Genomic DNA, 23,965 nt, shown 5'->3' on the forward strand with positions numbered 1-23,965 from the left:
AACCCACAATGTAGCTATACAATGAATTTATGTCTCAATGCTGGGTATCTTTCCTAGGGTACTCCACCATATATCTGGTAACAAAAAAGCTTAGTGGCTTTCCTATGACTTTCCAAATTTAAGGGTGGAGGTGGGGAATCAGTATGTCACTTGTGTGGTGTTTTGCTGCCTAGTTATTATAAGAAGAAAAGAAGTACCTCTAGAAGTAATGGCTGTGCTTAGGGAACACGACTCTGGTCAGCACTCCTTTCAGTTTTGTCAACACAAATATTACCCCACTAAGAAGAAAGTTCTTTCATGAGGAAAGATCCTCAATGATTCCAGGGATGCCTAGCAGCTTAACCCACAACCCAGTGGTGCCTCAGAGAACATCTCTCTCCTCAAGTACACCCCATGTAAATGAAAGGGTTGCTATTCACCCCTTTGGCAGGAGGATAGACCACTGTGAGCTGCCTTGGCGGAAAGGTGGGAGGTAAAATATGTTGAGAGAAAGGTTGGGAAATAAAATAAATAACTTGCCAACCATGATGACACCACTGTAGTAAAGTCAAAATCTTCCTTCCACCCACCCCACCCCGACTATAAGAAGCTCAATATGCAAAGATCTTCAAGAAGATCTCTCTTAGATACTTGCTCATTGTTTCATGGGCAGCATATTTTTGCTAGTCTGTCATATTTTCTTTCACTTGCTTTTATAGTACTGCACCAGGAAAACTTGGCGAACAGCTTCAAATGTAAAAAGAGATTGCCCTAAAATTAGAGCCTTATTGAATAAAAGTGGCTCCTATCAATTCATCAACCAGCCTATTTGTACTTTGTGGCCCTAAAAAACAGAGAGGATGGCAAAGAAATATGTCCTTCCAACTAGAATGCTAGAATAAATTATTCACCTTCCAAAAAATGACTTTCTATGATTTAGACAGGAAAGCATGAAGTGTATTTGTTTTAAGCTCAGTTTTTCTTGAAAAGAATAGAAATATAATTCCAAATAAAAATAAAGCAGTTGAGTAACTTTCCTCTCCCAAAACACAAAACTTCATAAAAATAAATGTTTGTAGTGCAGACACAGAGTGTTTTATGTGTACACACAGAAGTTATTTTATATGTATGTATGTGTGTGTGTGTGTACACACAAACACACAGGATGCATTCATACACCAGAGCGCTTTAACAGTAACATTCAAACTACAGACAGACATACAGTGTCCAGCACAATCTGCTGGGCAATAGGATGAAGAATGTGCAACTAAAAAATTGTTTTTCTCTCTCTCAAGGAATTATACATAGGGCCATTATAATTCATTTACCCAGGCAACTAAGATACAACAGTTGCAAAATTGCACATACCTCATAGCAAGGTTAGAAGGACTTGCAAACAATTTTCACAAGAAGACCAGGTTGGGAGAAAACTTGTGAGGGCATGAACACTGACTCACTGACTAGAAATCAAAACATGTCCACAATTTAAAATCTGGCCAGTGTCAATGCATGTATGTGAAGCAGGAGACTCCAGAATGTCAGCTCCTTTTTAATCCATTTTGAAAAACAGCGATTTCTACTCTTCTGCCTCAACTATACTTAAGGTTCAAGTGGCTACAGAATAGTCACTGCCCCAGTTTGGTCCACAATTCAGCACAGCAAGAATGAATAGTGTACTAAGAAAAAGATCCTGTGCCTGTGGCAAAAAGGTTTAACAAAGAGACAATGGATCAGTCCAGGCCCCTGGCTGTAGACTGCCTAAGTCTAGTCCAATGTGACATTTGAACATGGCTAATGTCCCACTCAGGGAGAAACAAAACATGAACCTTGGTTTAACAGAAGGATACCTTTTCTATCTGCTGTTCTTGGTGAAGCATTTCAGTGTTTTGGGAAGCTGTTGGTAGCTTCCCAATTATATTCTTGACTGCTTTTGCCTTAGCTAGACATTATTACACCAAAGCGTTAACACCTGCCCCTCCTAATCGACAAGGCCTGGCAACTGGATCAAAGAAGGAACCGGCCAGAGCCTTAACAGCTGTCCTCCCAACCAGCCAGCATCACCACCACCCCATTTTCATTTAACCAACAGGTGCCCTTTGGGTATAATGCCTGTGCAAGCCTGTCTTGAATACACTCAAAACTCATAAATAACACTGACAGCAGCAGTGCTGCTGAAAAAAGAAGCAAAGAGGTACGGAGCTTCAGCCAAATCTGCTGATTTTCGGAATATTTGTTTACAATGGAAACATTTAATTTCCAGTGTTATATTTTCCTTAAGTCATTCTGAGTCTCTGTGAGGAACATGGAGTTTTGAAATGTTCTAAGCATTTCCCGTTCAGAACATTTTAACACTCCATGTTGCAACTTAAAATATTTTGGAATCACTTCTCTCTCTAATGAATACGCAGGACAATGTTATAGTAAAAACACTCACACTAAAGCTAGACAACCTAAAAGCATAGAACATTATAGGAATTTATTGTTAAGCTGTGCTTGTTTTTAGGAGGCATCACTGCTTTTTTTTAATGGGCAACATTACAGTTCAGCTATTTTTAGAATCATTTTACAAGATTTAAAAACACTGAAAATGGCCCCCAATCCCCCAAAACAAGTCCCCAAAACAATGGTTTAAGAGAAAAAGTAAACATTATCCATTACATTAAGAAAAAAGTACTAGGATTATCCACTGTTATGTTACCTGACAAAAATAACAATATTATCCTCCTTGTTGCCCTAAATGTAGCATGGCCCTTGGTAACTTTATTTGTAATGTACTATTTCCATACTGTGGGCAAAACTAGTAAAAACGTAATAAAAAAAAGTTAACATTTTAAAATCAGCAAAGGTTAGTGGAATAATATGCTTTTTCCTTACTAGCTAAAAGCCAATAATGAAAGAGCCAAGCCAACTTCCCTAGGAAAGGAGTTTTACAACCAGAGCGCTATTACACACAAGCCCCTGTTTTGGGTCTCTGAGTAGGTCCATACAAAAGGAGATGGTTTGTCAGAAATTCTGGTTCCATGTCTTTGGGCTTAAAAATCAGCAAGAAACTAAGGAGAGTACGTCAAGACAGCCTGGTGTCTGGCCTGTCACTAGGGCTGCAGTTTGCACTAGCCACGCTTTAGAAGGGCAGTTCTGCTCTTTATTAATCTAAACATGAGTTGATAGAGAACCAGCTAAAGGTAAAGACATCCAGCCACCAATGCCACCCAACTTTCCTTTGTTAGTACCAGTACCTAACAAAACTCCCACATCCCCATAGCTGTACTCCAGAATGAGAGAATGCATTCCCATCTAGATCAGGCTGTACTCTAGTTCCATGTTGGTCTTTCTACTAACCAAATGGACTTTCAATGGAGTCCTTGAAGGTTCTGTTTTGGGGCTTGCGTTTTTAAACTTGTTTATAAATGATCTGGAATTAGGGATAAACAGAAAAGTTTCTGCAGTGTATTTTGGACCCATGCCACCTTGGAACTATTCTCCCCAAGTTAAATTCTTGCTAAATGTTATTCAATAAAGTAAATGTTTATTTCTTACAACAGAAGCCTCCGCCTGTGTGAATTTTAAACCATACAGGCACATAAAAACACGATATTAAACTATTAAGAGGAAGACGCTTGGGGTCTCTAGTCCTTATATATTGAGGGAAAGTGTATAAAGAGTGAATGCTAGGCAGGTGTCATTGACGAGGGCATTTTATGAGAGAAGAGGAAAAGGGTAACCTCAAAGCATAGACAGGAGGTCTCACGTCAGAACATGACTCACTAGAAAACATAATAATGCTTGGTAGGATAGAAAGAAGTAGGGCAAAAGGAATACTGGATTACAGATGGATACTCAGTCAAGGAAGCCATAGTCCTGAGTCAGCAAGACCTGAGCAGGGCTGCCGATGATAGGGTGGTTTTTAAAGGAGATTATGTACAAACTTTGTTTCATGCACCAAATTATTAAAAGTATTGTGCATAAAATTAGCTTCAGGCTATGTGTATGAGATGCATACGAAACAAATTAATCTCATGCTTAGACTTGGTTCCCATCTCCAAGATGTCTCATTCAGCAGATGCAAATATTCCAAAATTCAAAAAAACAACAACCCTGAAATCCAAAACACTTCTGGTCTGAAGCATTTTGGATAAGGGAGACTCAGCCTATAGGAAGAAAATCAATTCATCTGAAATGTGTTGGTAGAGAGGAGTTCTACAGATATCATGGACTGTGAAAAAGATAAATAAATGGGTCCTAGAACAAATCAAGCCTGAAAAACCAAGATGCCTAAACTAAAACTGTTGTTCTTTGGAAACAGCATTGGAAGGCGGAACTCCCTAAAAAGACAATTAATGCTTGGTAAGGTAGAAGTCAGTAGGGAAAGAGGATTTCAGAAATGGCCTGAACAGACAAGCCAAAATAAAGCTGCTTTGGGTCACTTTGGTGGTATGCTGTTTAAATGATGCATGCATCCTAAAGAGGCAGGAAGCCATGTCAAAACCATGCTCCAGTCCTAAGGACTGGAGTGCAGCTTTGGCGCACCTTGTGGCCTCTTAAGATGTGTGTGTCATTTAAACAGCATACCGCCAAAGTGACCCGAAGCAGCTTTATTTTGGCCTGTCTGTTTGGGCCCAAAGATAGATTCAACCAAGGAAGCCGCAGCCCTGTGTGTGCAAGACCTAAATGATGATGTCCTAGTCATCCGCAAACCGAACCAACGTTTGAGTCACACAGTATACAGAAAACCTACACATACAGACAGATGCCTGCACAAGAACTCCAACCATCACCCAGGACAAAAAAGAAGCACAATCAAAACACTGGTAGACCAGGCAAAACGCATCTGCGAACCCCATTTCTTGGAAGACGAATTGAAGCACCTAGACCAGGCTCTACAGGTGAATGGTTATCCAGCTCAGACATCACAAGGGCTGCCAGGCCCAGAAAAACTCAGAGAAGGGAAGACAAACAACCACCCAAAGGATATTTTTACCAAACATCAAAGGAGTCACAGACAGAATAGGGAAACTAGTGAGGAAACACAACCTTCAAATGGTTTACAAACCAATGAAGAAAATCCAGCAAATGCTTCGCTCAGCCAAGGACCAGAGAGACCCTCTTACAGCCGTAGGAGTTTACTACATACCATGCAGCTGCGGACAAGTCTACATAGGGACCACCAAACACAGTGTGCAAACAAGAATCAAGGAACACGAGAGACTCTGCAGACTGGGTCAGCCAGAAAAATCAGCAGTAGCAGAACATGTTACAAACCATCCTGGGCATAAAATACTGTTTGAAAACACTGAAATTCTGGACCATGCCAACCAATACCATGTCAGGATGCACAGGGAAGCCACTGAAATCCACAAACACCTGGATAATTTCAACAGGAAAGAGGAAACCCTTAAAGTAAACAAGGTTTGGCTACCAGTCCTGAAAAATAGCAAGATGAAGACTCAACAAATGCAAATGAGAAATCTCACAGGGTCAGAGGTTTCCCAGCAGACAATGAGCACTAATCAAGCAGACACTAATCCTCTTTTGAATTAGCCTCCCAGCCTGAGGCCTTCCATTAGCAACAGAATAATACAGGGAAATCACTCCTGCCTTCCCAGGTTCACACTGTATATACATACCCAACTCTTTCCAGGCAAGCATTCTCTGAAGATCCCAGCCACAGATGCAGGCGAAACATCAGGAAGAAACTCTTCTAGAACATGGCCACATAGCCCGAAAAACCCACAAAAAAATGTGATGATAGCGTGATTTGAAAATCTGTCATTCAAGTCAACCTGAGGGCAGTTAACAACAACCATGTAATTTCCTAGTGCCAGAATGGAAGAATCACTGGCATGCCCATATTTTCTGAGCTTGCAATTTCCTAACTTGAAAAATGAAATTTGAAAATCACTTCCCTGAGATACAGATTCCAATTTTAAGAATTTTTAGGGTGGAAAGTGCATGTTTTTTTCCTATTTCAAATTAAACCAGATGGTTTAATTTGAAAGCAGCAGCTCTAGAGCTTGTTAGGTCTGTAATGTAGCTCTTTCCAACACTTGTGCCGTCTTCTGTCCCTGGGAGGAAAAACGCAGCAGTAACTTCCTTGCTAGAACAGTTAGAATCTAAGGAAGCTCTAAGCTTACCCATGGGAAATTTAATTCTCATACTGCAGAAGATTATTCTCTGATTTTAAAATATTCATCTGTTTGGTTGCCGTTATCAAACTAGAACTGCTCTCTGACAGCCAGATTATAAACTTTTATAAAGATATCTCCTTATTCTTTTAGGCCTTTAGTGTATCCATGCTGACTAATAATGGGCATGTGAGGGCAGGAAGCTAGTTAAATTTTCCACAGTTATTGGGAAGACTGGCTACCATAGTAATGCATATTAAAAATTTCATCTATGAATATTCCTAATTTCTGATGTACTGTGACGCATTTCTATTTTTAAAAAATGCAAATACTCCTGGAAGAACAGCATACAGAACAGCGTCTGCAGAAAACACATGAGTAAAAATATATCTCCAAAATATGAAGGTCTCCAACTGGCTCCTAATTTCCTTGAGGGTTTCACACACATGCATATCCATGCCCACTGTAGCTGCACTGTTGAAAAATAAAAACCCCTACATGCTTAGACAGCAAACCTAGTGCACACAATCTCCTACCCCTCATCATGGCTGCACCGCTTGCAAGACAGGTCCTGTGCTTTGATGCCTTGCCAGCCATTCAGGATGGTTCTGCCCAATGTGCCATGCGCCAACCACAGACATTCCGGCACTTGAGCAAAGCCAGAAGAGCAGCAGGGAGGCATAATGGAGTAGGAGAAAGAGGCTTACCCCAGGCCATCTGAACTGCCACCACTTGTATGGGTAGAGAGATGTCTTTTTTGGCTCTTTGCAGAAAGCGAGCAGCCGCATCAAAAGGCATTCATTTCTCTCTGGGAGTTGCAAAGACTGGGAAAGAAAACTCACTAGGCCACTTGCAATAACATGTTAATGATGAGGTGGGACATCAACTAAAAGGGAAAAAAAGAACTGCCTGTCTACTTGCCTGGAGATTTTTTTAAAATTCCAATATAAGTAACAGAATCTCAATTCAGAGTGGGTGAGAGGTGCATTAGGACCAAAGAAAAGAGAGGGCCATGACCAACTGCTCCTCTACACCAGGTTAGTAATCAGGTGGGCTGGTATGGAAGGGAAAAGTAAGGAAAGAGGGCATGAAGTAAAAGCAAACCACTTCCAGTGATTTCTTCCCTATAAAATTTGGTATGTTCCAGTGGAATTTTTTTAAAAGATCAGGAATGTCTCAAGTTGTCAGTGAGAGCTAATTATAAGAGTCCCTTTCATTCAGTAGCACAAGGGAATTACTCTGCCCACAGTGATGCGTCAGTCTGGGATTATTTAAAACCCATACACACAGAGATAGTTTATCTATGTGGCACTTAATGGACCAATTTATTACATCTATCGGCCAGCCACCAGGAATGTGGCTGCTGGTAGTCCTGGCACTACAACTGAAGAAACTTTGATGCAAGCAAGAATTTCCCCACCAAAAACAGTCTAATAAACATGTTTGAGGCACATCCACCAGACTGACAAAAAGCTTTCTTGAAGAACTTGCACATTTTTTGCAGCAATTCCTCGCTTGACTCAGAGCTGCACGGACAGATACTACTTTTCATAGAGGATGTACAGTATATGCTAATATCAATATCTATTCCATAATGAAGCCTTTTCATTCAACCGCCATAAAAAGATGCAAACAATATATTCTACAAAGTTTATGCTCTTGGTTTCACACTTTAGCTTTTCAATGAATACAAAACATACTTCAAGTAACCTGAGCTGTAAATCAAGAAACTGCTGGCTTGACCATGAATTTACCATCTGAATTAAGCAATATATTTCTACTCAGTTCCATCTTAATCTACTACATGATATTAATCTATATCTTTCAAGACTGGTGTGCAGATTATTAAAACAGAGGTTGATTTCAAACAACAAAATCTTGGCTTCATGAACCCAAACATGCATCTGCTTTATCAAAGAGCCCCTTCGCTTCCACTGGCTCCATACCCTGGCTTGATGGGAGGCCACTAAACATAGGCCTAAATCCTACTGACAGTCTCAACATTGAATCAATAGGATTTACACAAGTTCTGACTCACCATTCAACAACTGAAGAGGTCTACTTGACTTGGATTACCAATAGGATTCATGCCAGGGTCTCCTGGTTAGGATTCAACAAGAAGCTTTGATTAAGTGTAGCTTCTGGTTTGTTCACTTACTTATATGAACAAATATACAAAGAAGAACTGTACAAGTGCACAAAACCTGGGCAAGCACTTCCTATATAAGCCAAGTTTCAATCATCAAATTCTGAGTATTTCAAATGCATTATTTACTTATTATTGGGAGCTTTTATTTTTATCTAAAAAAATCTGCTGCCTCTCAAGTGTAGGTCACAGAATCCTATGCTGATTTACTCAGAGGCACATCTTGTTTCTCCATACATTCCCATGTATATAAATATACGCAACTGCATATATTCCCTTGCAAATCTGCAGAGGATTCAAACCCAGTTTGTCATTTGGTCATGGAGTATTTTCTCATGATCTCCACAGCACTTATGTCTTACAACTCTCTTGTGCCTTGGTGACTCTTCTATTTCTGCTTGTCTTACTCTTGTGTTTTCAGTCACTCTTCTTTTTTTTACACAAACAATCCCTAAAAGTTGGCCTGTTTTGACCATTCTGATCATGTTAATTTTTTTTCTGTGTCTTGTTTAGCTTTACTGTTTATTTTGGAAGTATTTTATGTTGCACTGAATAGGGATTCTAGTGACAACATTCTAAGCCACCTATTTGGGCTACACCAACATTTTAAGTATTGCTTGCACTACTTGATTAACATCTTTGTTTACTTAAATGACATAGTTATTCCAACTACAATATGCTTTCTGACCTATATATAAAAACCAGTCATTTGCAATTGGGAGGAACCATTACACATACTGCTGAAGAGGCATAATGGAACAAAACACACACAGATGCATGGACATACATTATGTGAATTAATAATTCATCAGCAGTCAGCAGTGCTACTTTTCTTCCACCCTCTTTAACTGTTTACAAACTTACAAGAAGCCAAAGCCATCAACAGACTGTAAGCCTTGGTAATTTTTTTTAAAAAGCCAAAGCATTCCTAAATCAGAAAATAACTCCTTGAGCAGACTAAAGTAGAAGCAGGCGCCATCCTACAGAACCACATACCTCAATTACAAATGTTTAAATCTGTCCACTTGGGTTATTTTCTCATTTTACAATCTTAAACAGATTTATTCTAATAAGTCTGCACATAGAAGTCCATTTGCATTCTTGTGTACATTTAACCCAGTCGTGGCAAACCTATGGCACGCATGCAAGACACATGCTGTTGCCCTAGCACAGAGTGTGCCAGAGTTTCTTACTAGAAAGCCAGAGGGATGTGGCACTTTGCAATAAATAAGTGGGGTCTGGGTTGTAGTTTGGGCACTCGGTCTGCAAAAGGTTCACCATCACTGATTTAGCCTGATAGATGCTTCCAGAGATAGCCATGTTGGTAATTCTGTACTCCATTTATGCATCTTCTTCAGGATTACATCAGGAGAGACACAGGTATCTCTTTGTATTAGGCTAAATGTACACCAACATGCATATGGACTTGTTTGCAGACTTAAAAGAATATTGCAAAGTCCTGTAATATTGTACTCCACCAGTACATCTGAACAAATGGATTAATATCCATGAAATATTAATATTGTAGATTAATATCTACAAAAGCTCATGCTGAAATAAATCAATTAATCTCAAAGGTATTATTAAATTCCTTCTTCCTACCACCCTCTTTTCCTTTTTATCCTAATACATTCATGTATGCAGTTTTTTCTATTCATGTATGCAGTTTTGTCTAACACAAACCTTTATGAGCAGTTACTCCTAATGCATTTTTGTACGTAATCTTCATATTACAAAATTCAGAGAAGCGGAAATATCAATGTATAACCATTCTTCAGGTCGTGTACTGTTTCATGAAGTGCAATCTAGGTAAATTCACATTAAACTGCAAACCAAACAATTTCTCCCTCATCTCTAACTTCAATACAATGAATAGCTTCTTTGGCTACCTTGGCATTTTACAATAAGGGAAGTTAGCTTCACCTTAACTCCACAAGTGTGTCTGTTTGTGTCTGGCGGGGGGAGCCTTCACAAATGGACAAAGCTGTCAATTCATGGTAACGCCATGAATTTCACAGGGTTAGGCAAGGAATACTCAGAGGTAGTTTTGCCAGTTTCTTTCTCTGATACATAGCCTACAGCACCTAGTATTAATTGGTGGCTTCCCATCCAAATATTGGCCTCCAGTCCAAGTACTAACCAAGGTTGACTCTGCTTAGCTTTCAAAATCAGACGGTATCTGATGCCTTTAGGGTATTCAGGCCCTATTCAAGCACTCTCGTATATTAGTTTTCAGTGAACTCCTAAGTAATTTCACCTTGTTAAAAAATAATCCTCACTGTGTCCCTGAGGCACTCACATCTAGAACTCTTTTAAAAAGATATGGCAGGCTCTATGTGGTCCAGACGTTGGACTACAGATCCCACTGTCACTCCACATTGGTTACAATCAACTGGCTAGGGCTAATGGGAAAGATCTGGACTGTCATAAATTCCCCACCACAGTTATGTAGTATGGTTAGCATCCCCTAGAAAACAAGGTTTTCAAATGATTATATGAGGCCAAGCAATATATACAAAACTCAAGCCTGTTACAGACTGCGAAAATAAAGCTGCTTCGGGTCTCTTTGGAGGTATGCTGTTTAAATGATGCATGCATCCTAAGAATCTGGAAGCTGCACCAAAGCTGCACTCAGGTGCTTAGGACTGGAGTGTGGCTTTGGCGCGACCTCCGGACTCGTAGGACCCATGCATCATTTAAAAAGCATACCTCCAAAGAGACCCAAAGCAGCTTTATTTTCGCAGTCTGTAACAGGCTTCAGATTTTTACCAAAGTGTAGAACATCTGTGATTTTTGAAAATAATTTATACAACTAAAATCATAAGCAAAAATATTAACATACATAACATTTAGCAGGTCCACAAAAAGCAGGTGAAATAGCTTTCAGCTGCTTATCTTTAACAAACAATGGGGAGATTTTTCCAAGAGCATGAAACATCTAATTATTATATATTAACAAGTAGATGACAACATTACATTTTGAACAGTGGAATTAGCATTAACTATAATAACACTGATATTTCAGACCACTGTGTGCTGAAGTAAATATGCATTCATTATTGCAGTGGTTTTCAAATGTTAGATGATTAAGAAACATTATTCATTTTGGCAGACAAGTCAGGAAACCCTGTCTGCCCTCCATCAACCTCTGCACAATGTATGTTGGCAATGGGCATTCAACTGGTCAAAAAGATCTGGTCAATTGATAGCAAACATTGGCCCTATACAGACAGGCCAAAATAAAGCTACTTCAGGTCACTTTGGAGGTACGGTGTTTCAATGATGCATCTGTCCTAAGAGTCTGGAAGCTGCACCAAAGTTGCACTCCAGTCCTTAGGACTGGAGTGTGACTTTGGTGCGGCTTCTGGGCTCTTAGGATGCATGCATCATTTAAACAGCAAACCTCCAAAGTCACTCGAAGCAGCATTATTTTGGCCTGTCTGTATCAGGCCATTGTCAATTAACAAGCAAGTTTCTTTTTAATTCATTCGCTTTATTGGAACAACAAAAAACAGCTGTTTTAGTACTTACAATAACTTAACAAAAACAATGCAAACACAGTTTGAAAAGGAATAAAGGTAAGCTCATACAGACAAGTAAACACTATAAATCTATAGCTGACAACAAGAAGGACAACCACAGCATTCTCCTGAATAGAAAGTTAAAAAAAAACAGCCTAATAATTTTGTTTTGGGATTCTCTCTAAATACATTTTTGGCAAAATGAAGTTTTTTAAACTGTCAGAAACTAAACATGATAGAAGAAACGCTTTTTTGTCAGAAGGGCTGCTGATATCAACCCACCCAGACATTTTGTTTGCCAGCACAGATGAAAGGCATTTCAACAGAATTATAAAGAGGCAGAAATCAAGAAATATACTTGTCCAACACCTGGGGGGGGATGCTTTTTCTTCAATTGATTTCAAATTCTTCTTAGTTAACTCCAACATCTATTAATTCTAGGTAGTACATATCTAACAACAGCTTTGAGACCAATTGTCACTTTTTGCAAGAATATCTTGGAACAGAAATAGATTAATGGCAGACTGAAATGGGGAAGGGAAGAGAGAGAGAGAAAAAGAATATATGGCATACAGCCCTATGGAATGAATACAATTTGTGTATTTCTAACGTCCTGGGATCAGAGATGGGCAGGTGTTGCTTCTGAGTACAGAAGTGCACTGAGTACTCTGGTATTTGCTCATCTTTTATAAACTTTACTCACAATGCTTTAGATATAGAGATTATGCAGAAGGCGGAACAACCCACATGTAGACTTTGGGGGTGAGGTTTAAACAGAAACACATATAAATGTCTCACTTCTCAGTAAAGCACTGCATAGATTTATAAGGTTCTACAGTACATAAAGATTCCTTCAAGGTCAATTCTTCTACACAAGCCTAAAGCCAATGTAACCTCAAATCTCTTCACAACCCCCACATATTACAACATAATGATGGAGAAGTTTATCAAAACATGGGGAAAGGTTTAGCAGTAGTGTATCCAACTCATGCTTCGTCCACAGACCAATTTTCTCCCCCTGGGATCTTCTACAGAAGTGGTGGCAAACCTATGGCACAAGTGCCAGAGGGGCACTCAGCGCCCTTTCTGGGAGCACATACACAGTCACCTCAGCACAGAGTTTGCCAGAGCTTGTTACTAGAAAGCCAGAGGGACATGGCACTTTGAGATAAATAGAGGGTTTGGGGTTGCAGTTTGGGCACTCGGTCTCTAAAACATTAGTCATCACTGTTCTAGAGGCCACAATGAGCACCCAAAAATGCTCCCACAGCCCCAGAAGAGTCCAGAAATCCCAATTTTGGAAAATGTGTATGTATGTGGGTGGGGGGATGTTCCCCAGAGGACACCAGCTCTGAAATCTATTTATAAGGAGAATTGCTACTCCTGAGGATTCTGAGAGGCAATCCATCCTTTTGTTTCAACAAGAAGCAGAACAGTCTGGCAAATCCTGAGGGGTCAAGTTGCTGCAAGTACAGCCTGGGAGAAGAGATGACCCAGGGCCAGATTTTGCCTATCACTGTCCTACAATCTCTTCCTAGAATCAACAACAAGCCCAAAACATATCCAGAAAGAGAGGAAGCATCAGTGACTAACAGAAGGTAAAAGGATTACCGTAAGTACTTCCACAGCTTCCTGCCCAACCCTTTGCCTCTGCAAATTATTTCCTTCCACTGTATTCCAGTTATTCAACGGTAGCCAGGATTACCAGACCCATTCACACTACACACACTTATAGGGCTACATTCAAATCTAATGGCCATGGCAACATCCTGTGGAATCCTAGTATTTGCAATGTTGTTGTTGTTGTGTGTCTTCAAGTAGTTTCTGACTTATGGAGACCCTAAAAACCTATTATGAGGCTTTCTTGGAAAGATTTGTTCAAAGAGGATAAGCCTTGAGGCTGAGAGAAGGGAGAAGCATTTAGACTTCTCAGCCAGAGAACTCCAGTGCCTCAATATACACCCCAGGATTCCATAGGATGGAAGTATGGCACTTAAAGTGGAATCATAGCACTATAACTGTGTAGTGCGAATGTACCCTAGGACTGCTCAGTCCTGATCTGTAAGAGAATCCAGCTAGTCCTCGTCCATCAGAGTAATTATGTGCTTTATATTACACCAAATTAACATATTACAAAAGGAACTTTTCTAACTTCTAGACTTGTGGTGTTTCCAGCATAGTTTTCTCTGCTGAATGACTTCAAAAAGCAGGTTTTGCTCCCCCCCCCCTTAAAGAACCTCTTTAATCCAGCACAATGAAGATCTCCACCACACCAAGAAACTCAGCTGGCAGAATAGCACAGAAGAGCTGAATATTCCAAAAGCAGGAACAGCAGGAAACAAGCTAAAAATCACATAGCTCCTCCAAACACAGGAAGACATTTGCTATTATCCTCTTCCCTGAGCAATTTTGTATTCTTTTATACAGAAATTATAATGTTGGGCTTCCTTGACATCACAAGTTAACAAAATAGATGTGTTCCTGGACATTACTTCTTTTAACAGAAAATTTTATACCAGAGGAAGAAATAACACAGAAAGAGATGGGATGGTAAAGACAGAAGAGCAGTTCAACACATTTCAGCAAGTTGAATAAAACACATTTATTCAAAACAAAACAATATACACAAGCAGCCCTGGTGGTGCAGTGGTTCAATGCTGATACTGCAGCCACAATGTTGTAAGTCTGATTCTAGAGGAGTGCTCCAAGGTCCACTTCCATCCTTTCATAGGTCAGTAAAATGAATCCTCAGCTTGTTGGGGGCAATTGGCTTACACATTGTAAACCGCTTTGGGAGTGCTAGTTCACTTAGAAATGGTATAGAAGTGTACTTGCTATTGCCATGGCTAAGTAAAATGAAATAAACAAAAACAGGTTCCAATAGGTAAACCTTGCATAAGAAATTAAAAATACTTTGAACCTTCAAGAGGCTACCTGAAGGCTTCTTCCAAAATGCAGCTAGAGACAACACCTTCTTTCACCAGTGTCCACTTTTCTTACAGTCTTTATGTTTGTGACCAAACTCACAGGTCTTTGCCTTTGCTTTGGGGAGAGGAGGGTTAAATGGTGAGGCCGGCTTACCTGTTCTCCCCTTTTCCTTGTGTTTTGTTGTTCACATATACTCAGCAAGCGATTGCAGAGTCAGCTGCTGTTTACCTTGCCTGTGGTAGGCAGACACACACACATAGCTAGAGCAGAATCTCATGCTTTCCCAGCTCAGGTTTTATTGCATTGCTTACTGGAGACATGTCACTGCAACCTGACACTTAAAATCTGTGCTTCTCCAGGTCTCCATCATTACCATCTCAATAGCAATGCTGCTAAAAATATTCCAGCTAGGAGGAGGAGGGTCTGGATAGGGCAAAAAGACTTCATAAAAAGGACCTTCATTGTCAGAAGCTTTGTTAACTTAAAAAAAACAACCATGTAATTCTTCTTGTCGACAGGCCTGATGACAGGGATTTGTATACATATGGTGCCTCCAAATCCAATTGTATAATGAAATTCATTTTGCTACACAGTATGATTCAGAAGCAGAGGCAAAGTCAAATTTGTCATTTGGTATGTAAGTCAAGGGCTGTTATTCAGCAAATGTGCCTTCAAATCAGATGCTGACGGCAGCCCCACATATATCAGGTTAAAAGGGGGGCCAATGCCAACAAAAATGTAAACTTCATGAAATCCATAATTGTTCTGGCACAATGAAATTCGCTCAACATCTCATTTCCTTGTACTTAATATAAAAGCACCTTAAGGCACTGTTTAAAGTTATTTTCCCAAGCTTAAGATGTGGGACAAGCCATGGAGTGGGGTAGACAGAAATGACAATTTAAATTGTTGAAGCTACACAGAGTATGGAAGGAAGGAAGGAAGGAAGGAAGGAAGGAAGGAAGGAAGGAGCTGCCCTTCCTCTTATACTCCCATATCTCAATTTTTTTAAAAATCAATATTCAGTACTCATACCTGAACACATCTTGGATATTCAACTTCCATTCATTTTTGAGGGAAGCTATCTCTGGTCTGCACAGATCTCCAAAAACATAAAAGCAGGAGTTGCTCCCTAAGTTTCATAAGCTACCCAGTTCAACATGATTTTAAGATGAAGAGCATCCCATGCCCTAGATACAGCCACTTAAGATTCAACAGCACAAGGGAGATGTAATGATAGTTCATATAAGTTTTATTTCCTTGCATTAATCCAAGGTCACTGGTCATTTGGGTGCCTTCTACATCTGAAGAATGTATCACTACTGTAAAAATTATTAAAATATAGTATTATTACAGCAGCTGGTCTTCAGCACAAGGAACAGCAATATCTGTTAGTACTTTACCTTGACATCCTAGTTGCTTTAACAAATAACACTGTCTTATACGTTTCTGAAAAAGCTAAGTTGGCAAGAAGTAAATGTAAAAAATGTACAAAAAATTAACTTGGATCACTGTACGTGGACAACTTTTAAAAAGCTGGAGCAACAAATTTTCACTAGTCATGGATACCAAAAAAACCTCTGTGGAATATACATCACTAGGAAAGCAAAGGACAGCGTTCACCAAAGTTTAAAAAAAAAACTTTCTTGAGTACATTTCAAGGTTCAAATGTTTTTTCATCCAGACTTTTTCCTTACATCAACACCTCAATAACAGTAAAAGCATTTCATGGTTCTTCTTTTTTCTTTTTTAATAGTGAAGGATTTCTGCCTTTGGCATGCATACTAGGTCCAGTTAAGATCTATCAATAGCTACCCACCGCACAGAATCTAAGAGCTAGCCAAATACACAAATACTCCTCACACTCACCACATCCACCACTCCCATGACATGTTTGTTGTGGACTGGCTATAAATTTGCACATAATGCCGTATGCCACAGCCAATGTGAGTAGGTTTTCTACATGCTGATATAATGTCAATAGCTCATCCAACCAACTTTCAATTACAACAAGAAATCCAAATGCATCAACAAAGTGCATCTGGCACAGTAACAAACTGCCCCACTTTTTTTTATTAAGCAGAGGCCTCCCATACCTAAAATCTCAATTTTCCAAACAAGTAACAATTTTCTACTCCCTACATACCATATTTCAAGGGTGAAAAAAATTTGGCCTCTAGATGTTTTGGCTTACAGCTACCATCAGCTGCATCCAGCAAAGCCAATGGTAAGGGACTGTGGAAATACCCACTGTCCAGAACAAGAGGACTAAAGGTTTCCCACCCTGCCCTACTTGCTCCACCACTGGTACCACAACCATCAACTCTAGTATATGTCACTGCAACAGATATATTATGGTATCAATCTGCAAATCTCATCCAAACAGACTTGACTAGGACTGTATGATTTTTATAAAATGCAAACACAAAAACAATAACACTGCTTAGATTGAAACAGTTTTCTTATAGAGATTTCTGAGTGGTTCCAGAATTGTTTCACATCTCATTCACACTTAGAAAAGTCCTAAAAAGTAAATCAATTACTACTAGACAATTCCAAGAGCTGAAATCACTCCAGACATGACAGCACAACGTATTTTGCATCTTTCCTGCATTCACCTACACAGAGACTCTGAAAAGAAAGGAAAAGCTGGTGCAGTCATCAAAAGAAACAGAACCAAGCCTAAGAAGTAAGAAAAAAATCCCCACAGAGTTTGGAGAATGGAAAAAAATCAAGAGAATGAATGGACAGAGAGGAGACTCACGAGCCAGAACTGCAGAGATGAGGAAGGCTGAAAACCATAATTTGAATTACAATCTGAAATAATCTAGCTAACATTTTTGGCAGTAGGCCTCCACACAACAACCAGCCCTCTCTTTTCACAGACAATGCCTCGGCTTCAGCATGCCCCTTCTTTCAGGCCTACTATGCAACAGAAAAGGCACTCGGCTCAACAAAAGCAAAGTTTGAACGCATCTGCTTCAGTGCTGACATTCTGGAGCCTTGTATGTTGCAAGATGGCACAGCACATAGATGCCGTCTAACACCACCAAACCCCACAGTCTGTTGCAAGACACAAAGTGGAGAAGAATGGTTTTCAGCCACTGAACATTATTACACAATAAAACACACACCCTGCTGCGCTTTGCTGCCAATATAGCATGGGCTATTAGGCCAGGAACATAACAGGGATTTTCAAAATAAATAATTGCATGGAGACAAACAGAAGTCATAATCTTTGTGTCATGTCACCCAGCAGCCTGTTATTCAGACACTAGGCAACACACCTATAAATTACAACTTTTAACAATACCCATGCTTAAATCTTCTTCCTTGCCAGCTCCACAATGGAGCTGCAATTTCTGACAGTTCACCCATGCCTAACCTTTCCACAAAACTAATCACATTAATTAACACACCTCCCAAGGTAGATATCCTCAAATGTGGAGTCCAAGAAAAATGTGTCAACCTTATTTATGTTACTGTACTGTATAAATCCAGATGTCAATATATATTACAAAAACAAGGGATAAGCAGAAATTATGTATGACTGGAATGGCGTGGGTGAGTAGGTCTGGGTTACATTCCTCATATCACACCCTCTAAAATGCTCTCTGTGTCATTGCAAACACAGAACAGACATGGATATATGAATATCCCAATTAATTTTAAGATTGCCCTTGGTGAACAGTACCTAATCCTTTAGCTGTATTCTCTCTGTATTACTAGAGTCTCTTCTGCTGTCTCTCCTACACTGAAATGGTATGATTATAAATCCTTGCAAGGTGGCAATGAAATCTGATGTTGTTTCCAAAAGATAGCTTGCAAAGTCTGTCTGGTTATTTGTGGCAAGTTAAAGTTACCAGGCTAGTTTTACCAAAATGGGTAGACACAGGCTAGTCAAAATGGTTTGGTAGTTTTCAAATCATTCCCCCCAAAGTATAATACAGCTGTCTAAGCATTTCTTTCTTCCCCTGCCCCTCTCCCACCCCAGCTCTGGTTAATCTGGCATCCAGTTCATTCATTCCCAAATATTTAACCTTAGCAACAACAAAAAAATATAACAGTAAGGAACGATGACCATTTTCAGCAACAGAAAGAAATGAACGAACATGAAGAGTTAGCGCTCCACTAAGAACAGAACACAATATTTTAAATTTTACCTATGAATTTAGGTAACAGAGGATGAAACTCCCATACATTCTAAGAGCAACTCAGTATTGTGACAAGTTCTTAAAGAGAAGTTATAGAACTTCCCCCTGGGTGAGAAATTGATTTTAAAAGACAAATATGTGTTGGGAATGAGTTGGATGTAAGATCCCAACCTCAGTGTATTGGAACAAATGGGCAACACATTTCCTTCTGTGGTGCTGCTCCATACCTGCATACACACTTGACTGAATGTGTGTGACCTGATTGTACCAAAAAAGCCTTGCATTTGAGGCCACGTCGGTGTCGGGCAATACAAACATTTTACCAGCCACGTCTGATCTGGAGTGAGTCATTTTCAAACCAGGTCCCTGAGTAATGAAGACAGCGTACGTGAAAGAACCCTACCATTTGTGCTTACTCCTGCCCAGCATATTTAAGCCGCGCACAATGGCTTTCAATCACTTGAACCAAAGGAGAGCCAGGCGCAGCATCAGAGCCTCCGAGGGGAACACAATTATTAATTTCTAACCTCATTTTGGGTTTTTGGAAGAAGGAAAATAAACGCTACACTGCCACCAGCAGTGACATGGTTGGAATATCCCAATTAACTGCAGCTGATGCTCCAAGGACCAAAGAAAGAATAGTATATTGGGAGGAGGATAAAAGGAGGGCAGAATGGACCTCACCTTTTCCAAACACAGAGGGAGGCTCAGACACCACTTCTTCCTTCAGTGACAGATGAGTGACGCAGGCAAAGACACACCAAATCCACCCTTCTTCCTAGGCTACAAGGAATGACATGGACAGTCCCTAAGGAACTCGATGTGGGCGACTGAAAGGCCTCCATTACTAGTCCTCTGACACCAGCGCCAAGTGCATTTTGTAAACAAACAGGAAGCCCTCCTCTGGAAGGAGTTATGAATTCACCCTCGCAATGTGTGTGCATTATGCATCCAGATACACAGCAGGGGGCAAGCTCAGTCTGACAGCCACGCTTCAACGCTGGCTGCCTTATAAACCCTGAAATAGATTTGAGGTTAAGGCAGGGGACGGGGTTCAAAATCACCACCCAAAGTCCCCTTCTCCGGCCAGTTGTCAAAGGACGCCTCCATGCAAACTGCCTGCATTGTTGAAAAGCTGCATCCTCACTGGAATATCCCAGTGAATTGAGATTATAGATCTATAACAGCAAGGAAGGGAGAAATCTTACAATGGGGAAGCACAAGGCGGGGGATACAGATCCTGGCACCAAAAATCAGAGGGACCCACAACCTTCCTTCCCCGCAAGGAAGGAAGAGGAGCCTTTTGCCATCTGCAGCATACTGATCAGGGATGCCAGCCTGAGCTTACCTAGCAAGAAGCATCCATGATCCCAGATGGGGGAGGAATAAATGGTCTTTGTCACCTGCAAACACATGTAAATACAACCACACAGAGAGAGATTTTGCAAGGAGGAGGAAAGAGGGTCCCTCTGGACACTTAGGGGTGACCAGATGCCATAACTGCAAAGGAGGACAGCCGAGGGAAATGGAGGGCATGGCCAAACAAAAGCTTGCCACACTGATATAAATAGGAATCCATGCTGCTTAGCAAAGCTCAAAATGGAGGACATGCCTAAATAAAATGCAAAAAGACTAATGTGAAATATAAATCCAAGCTTGAAATGGAGGGTGTTCAAGACAGATGTAGGATATGACCCAACAAAAGGTGAAAACAGTGATATAAATAGAAATCTGTGTTTCTTAAGCTCAAAATGGAGGACATTTAAGAGAAACTGGGGGGGGGGGGGAGGCATGCCAAAATCATTGATATAAAATATCAATCCATGCTCAAAATAAAATATAAAGCCAACCTCAAAATGGAGGACATGCCCAAATAAAAGCCAAAAACGCTCATAGAAATGCAAACAAAAAAAACCCATGTTTCTTGGCTAAACTGGAAATGGAGGACATCCAAGAGAAATGGGAGGACGTGCCCAAATAAGAAGCCAAAAACACTGATACAAAATATGAATCCATGCTTCTCAGCCAACCTCAAAATGGAGGACGTGCCCAAACAAGCCAAAAAAACAGTCCTATCAATCCATGCCAAGGCTCAGAATGGAGGACCTTGAAGGAACAAATGGAGGACGTGAGATGGATACCAAACATAACACCTTCTCAGCCAAGGCTCTGAATGGAGAAAGAGGAGGAGGAGGAGGAGAGGGAGAGAAAGAAAATATGGAGGTCCTTCCCACCCCCCAAAGCCTAGGGACCCCTGATACAAAGCATCTAAAAGGCGGTGCTTCTTTAGCCCTGCTCAAAATGGAGGACGTTTTTTGGGGGGGAGGGAAGGTAGTGAAAGGGGTCTCACCTCAAGGGCCCCGCTGGGAGGGAGAGGCCTGGGGGAGGCCTCCTTTCCTTCCTTCCTTCCTTCTCTAGTCCAAGGGGCAAAGGCAGGGAGGAGGAGGGCCTGAGCCACGGAGTGCTGCCCGGCAGAGAAGCCCCTTGGCGGCAGCAGCAGGAGGAGGAGGAGCAGGAGAGGCCTAGGCGGAGAAGGGCCAGCCTCCCTGGCTATGAAGGGAAGGGAGGGAGGCAGAGCAGGCCTCTTTTTCCTACGCAGAGCTTTCTGGGCTCAGGGAAACGCCTCCTCCTCCTCCTCCTACACCCAGCAGCAGGGAAAGAGTAAAGGCTGCAGCCACACTGGAGAAATAACCCGCTTTGGTAGCGCTTGAACTGTTTTGTGGCTCAAGGCTATGGAATTCTGGGAGTTGGAGTTTGTTGTGGGGCCCTTTTGGGCCCCACAACAAACTCCAACTCCCAGAATTCCATAGCCTTGAGCCACAAAACAGTTCAAGCGCTACCAAACCGTGCTTCCCCTATGATTCTCTATGGCCAAGTCCTGTCATTTGTTGTCATCAATAAAAACCTCACAAAACAGGGATAACATTTCTTGGGCCGGCCTAAATTCACAACCTAAGCTTTGTTGTTGGTGTGTCTTCTGGCAACCCTATCTGTCATCATAAGAGGGTTTCCTCAGAGAGGGGTTTGCCATGGCCATCCTCTGAGGCTGAGAGAGTGTGACTGGCCCAAGGTCACCCAGTGGGGTTCAAGGAAATCCTACACCTCCTTTTCCAGGACCTGTCCTCCATTTTTATGACCTTTTGTGCAGGAGGGATTCCAAGATGTACGCCATTTGGAGCAGGGCTAAAAAGCACGGATTTTATGTCTTATGAGTATTTTTTAGCTTTTGTTTTGGTCAGGCCCTCCTTTTGTTTGGATATGCCCTACATTTTCCTTGAATGTCCTCCATTGGCTAAGAAGCAGAGATTTATATATGGTGTTTTTGACTTTTCTTTGGTCATGTCCTCCATTTGTACTTGACTGGCCTTCGTGTTAAGCGTGGCTAAGAAACATGGATTTGCATTCCTATTATTTTTCTAGCTTTTCTCTCATTATGTCCTCCATTTTTTACTTTAAGATCCTCTATTTTGAACATCAGGAAGTTCTTCCTCATGTGGAGGTGGAATCTCTGTACTGTATACTTTTACTCACAAAGGTTGTGTTGTTCTGAAATGCTATCTCCTACAGTTAGAGGCCAACCAAAATGCAAAATACACATGTGTGAGGGCCGGCGTGGTGAAATGGTCTCAGCGTTGGACTAGGACAGTGGGAGGCCTGGGTTCAAATCCCCACTTGGCCACTGAAACCCACTGGGTGATATTGAGCAAGTCACACTCTCTCAGCCTCAGAGGATGACAATGGCATACCCCTTTGAGGAAACTTGCCATGAAAACCCAATGATAGAGTCGGAAGAAGTCAGAAATGACTTGAAGCCACAGAACAGCAAAGCTTATGTTGTGAATGTTGGCTGGCCCAAGAAATATATCACCATTTTTGTGGATTTTGGATGTTACTGTACTTTGCTATAAGGGCCAACCCTGGATACATTTAAAGGGAAATACTCCTTTACCGCCACTTAAAGCCTTTTGCAGACTGGTTGCTGCAAAACAATTTGGGTTTGTAGTTTGGGGAGGCATTTTGACCTCACCAAACTATAATAGTTTTGGGTCAAGAATTCTAAATCCCACCCCAAAAGCCCTTGCAAATCCCAGGATTTCATAGGATGAAGCCATGACTGCTAAAGTGAAATAATAGTGTTATAACTGTTTTGTGAATGCCACCTTGAAATGATAGTGTGGACATTGTACCACTTCACATATAGTTGCCAGGTTTTCAAAATAGCAGCAAGGGACAATTGAAATTTATGGTGTGTGAGGCTGACAATTAGAAAGGGATGGTAATATAACTGATTAGCCTTTCAGCTGCCACAGGACTGTTGTTTTTAAGCTGCCAGTCATACGGTACCCCAACATCTTCCTTCTCTAGTCTAGGTGTTACCACTTAGAATCAAGTTGCAAAGTAGGTTATCAGGTGTCCCTGTGTACATTTCCCCTCTCAATTAGCAAATCAGTAATTGGCTAACAGAGTGAAGCTGATTTGGAAGCCTTGCAATCTTATTCTCTTACACATGAGGCAGGCCTGTATGAAGCCCACCTGAAGCCTTGCAAAAAGAGAGCCGCTTGGGAGAGTTTCAGGCTACCATGAGATTTAAAGTCCCATAGGCACTCCCTCATAGCCCTGGAACTATTGCGATGGCAGGCTAGCATCCATGGTGAGAGGAGGAATTGTCCTTCTTTTGCATTTTATTCTTTTAATGAGTGATGATATAAATAAATAATCTAACAGAATTCAAAGATATAGCCATGTTAGTCCACAGAATCAGTATGCAGAGAGATCTTGTAGCACCTTTGAGAATAAGTGAAAAAAAGTAGTTGGCAGCATGACTTTTCGTAGACTCAAATCTACTTCCTCGGGTGCATTTGGTGGCAAATGCATCTGAGGAAGTAAACTTATGTCTACGAAAGCTCATGCTGCCATCTTTCATTCTCAAAAATGCTACAAGATCTCTCTACATACTAATATAATAATTCTGCCAAGCCAAGTGTGTTACTCAGAAAAATGAGCGCCTGCTGAACCCCCACACACACTTTCTATATAATCTGAGAACTGCATGTCAGTCCTGTACCCCAAAATACAGCACTTTTGGCATCTCATTTACTGATTAATACAAGATAA

At 40.9% G+C, this 23,965-nt stretch overlaps 1 protein-coding gene across 4 annotated transcripts in view; it reads right to left on the reverse strand.

Annotated features, from left to right (window-relative positions):
* The window catches only part of CUNH1orf21 (chromosome unknown C1orf21 homolog), a 141,405-nt gene extending 119,998 nt beyond the window's left edge, over window positions 1–21,407 (reverse strand). The window contains exon 1 of one of the 4 annotated variants that reach the window (XM_089515856.1): window positions 21,201–21,398. The gene's annotated coding sequence lies outside the window, so the exon portion shown is untranslated. Of the gene's footprint in view, window positions 1–19,534; window positions 19,638–20,198; window positions 20,253–21,200 lie in introns of those variants that run through there. The other 3 variants (XM_089515860.1, XM_089515858.1, XM_089515857.1) reach the window with 3 other exon arrangements.
* Between the last annotated feature and the right edge of the window lie 2,558 nt (window positions 21,408–23,965).

The sequence above is a fragment of the Sceloporus occidentalis genome, unplaced genomic scaffold (genome assembly GCF_023333645.1).
Source record: "Sceloporus occidentalis isolate IW3139 unplaced genomic scaffold, rSceOcc1.0.p SCAF_3, whole genome shotgun sequence".
Lineage (NCBI taxonomy): Eukaryota > Metazoa > Chordata > Lepidosauria > Squamata > Phrynosomatidae > Sceloporus > Sceloporus occidentalis.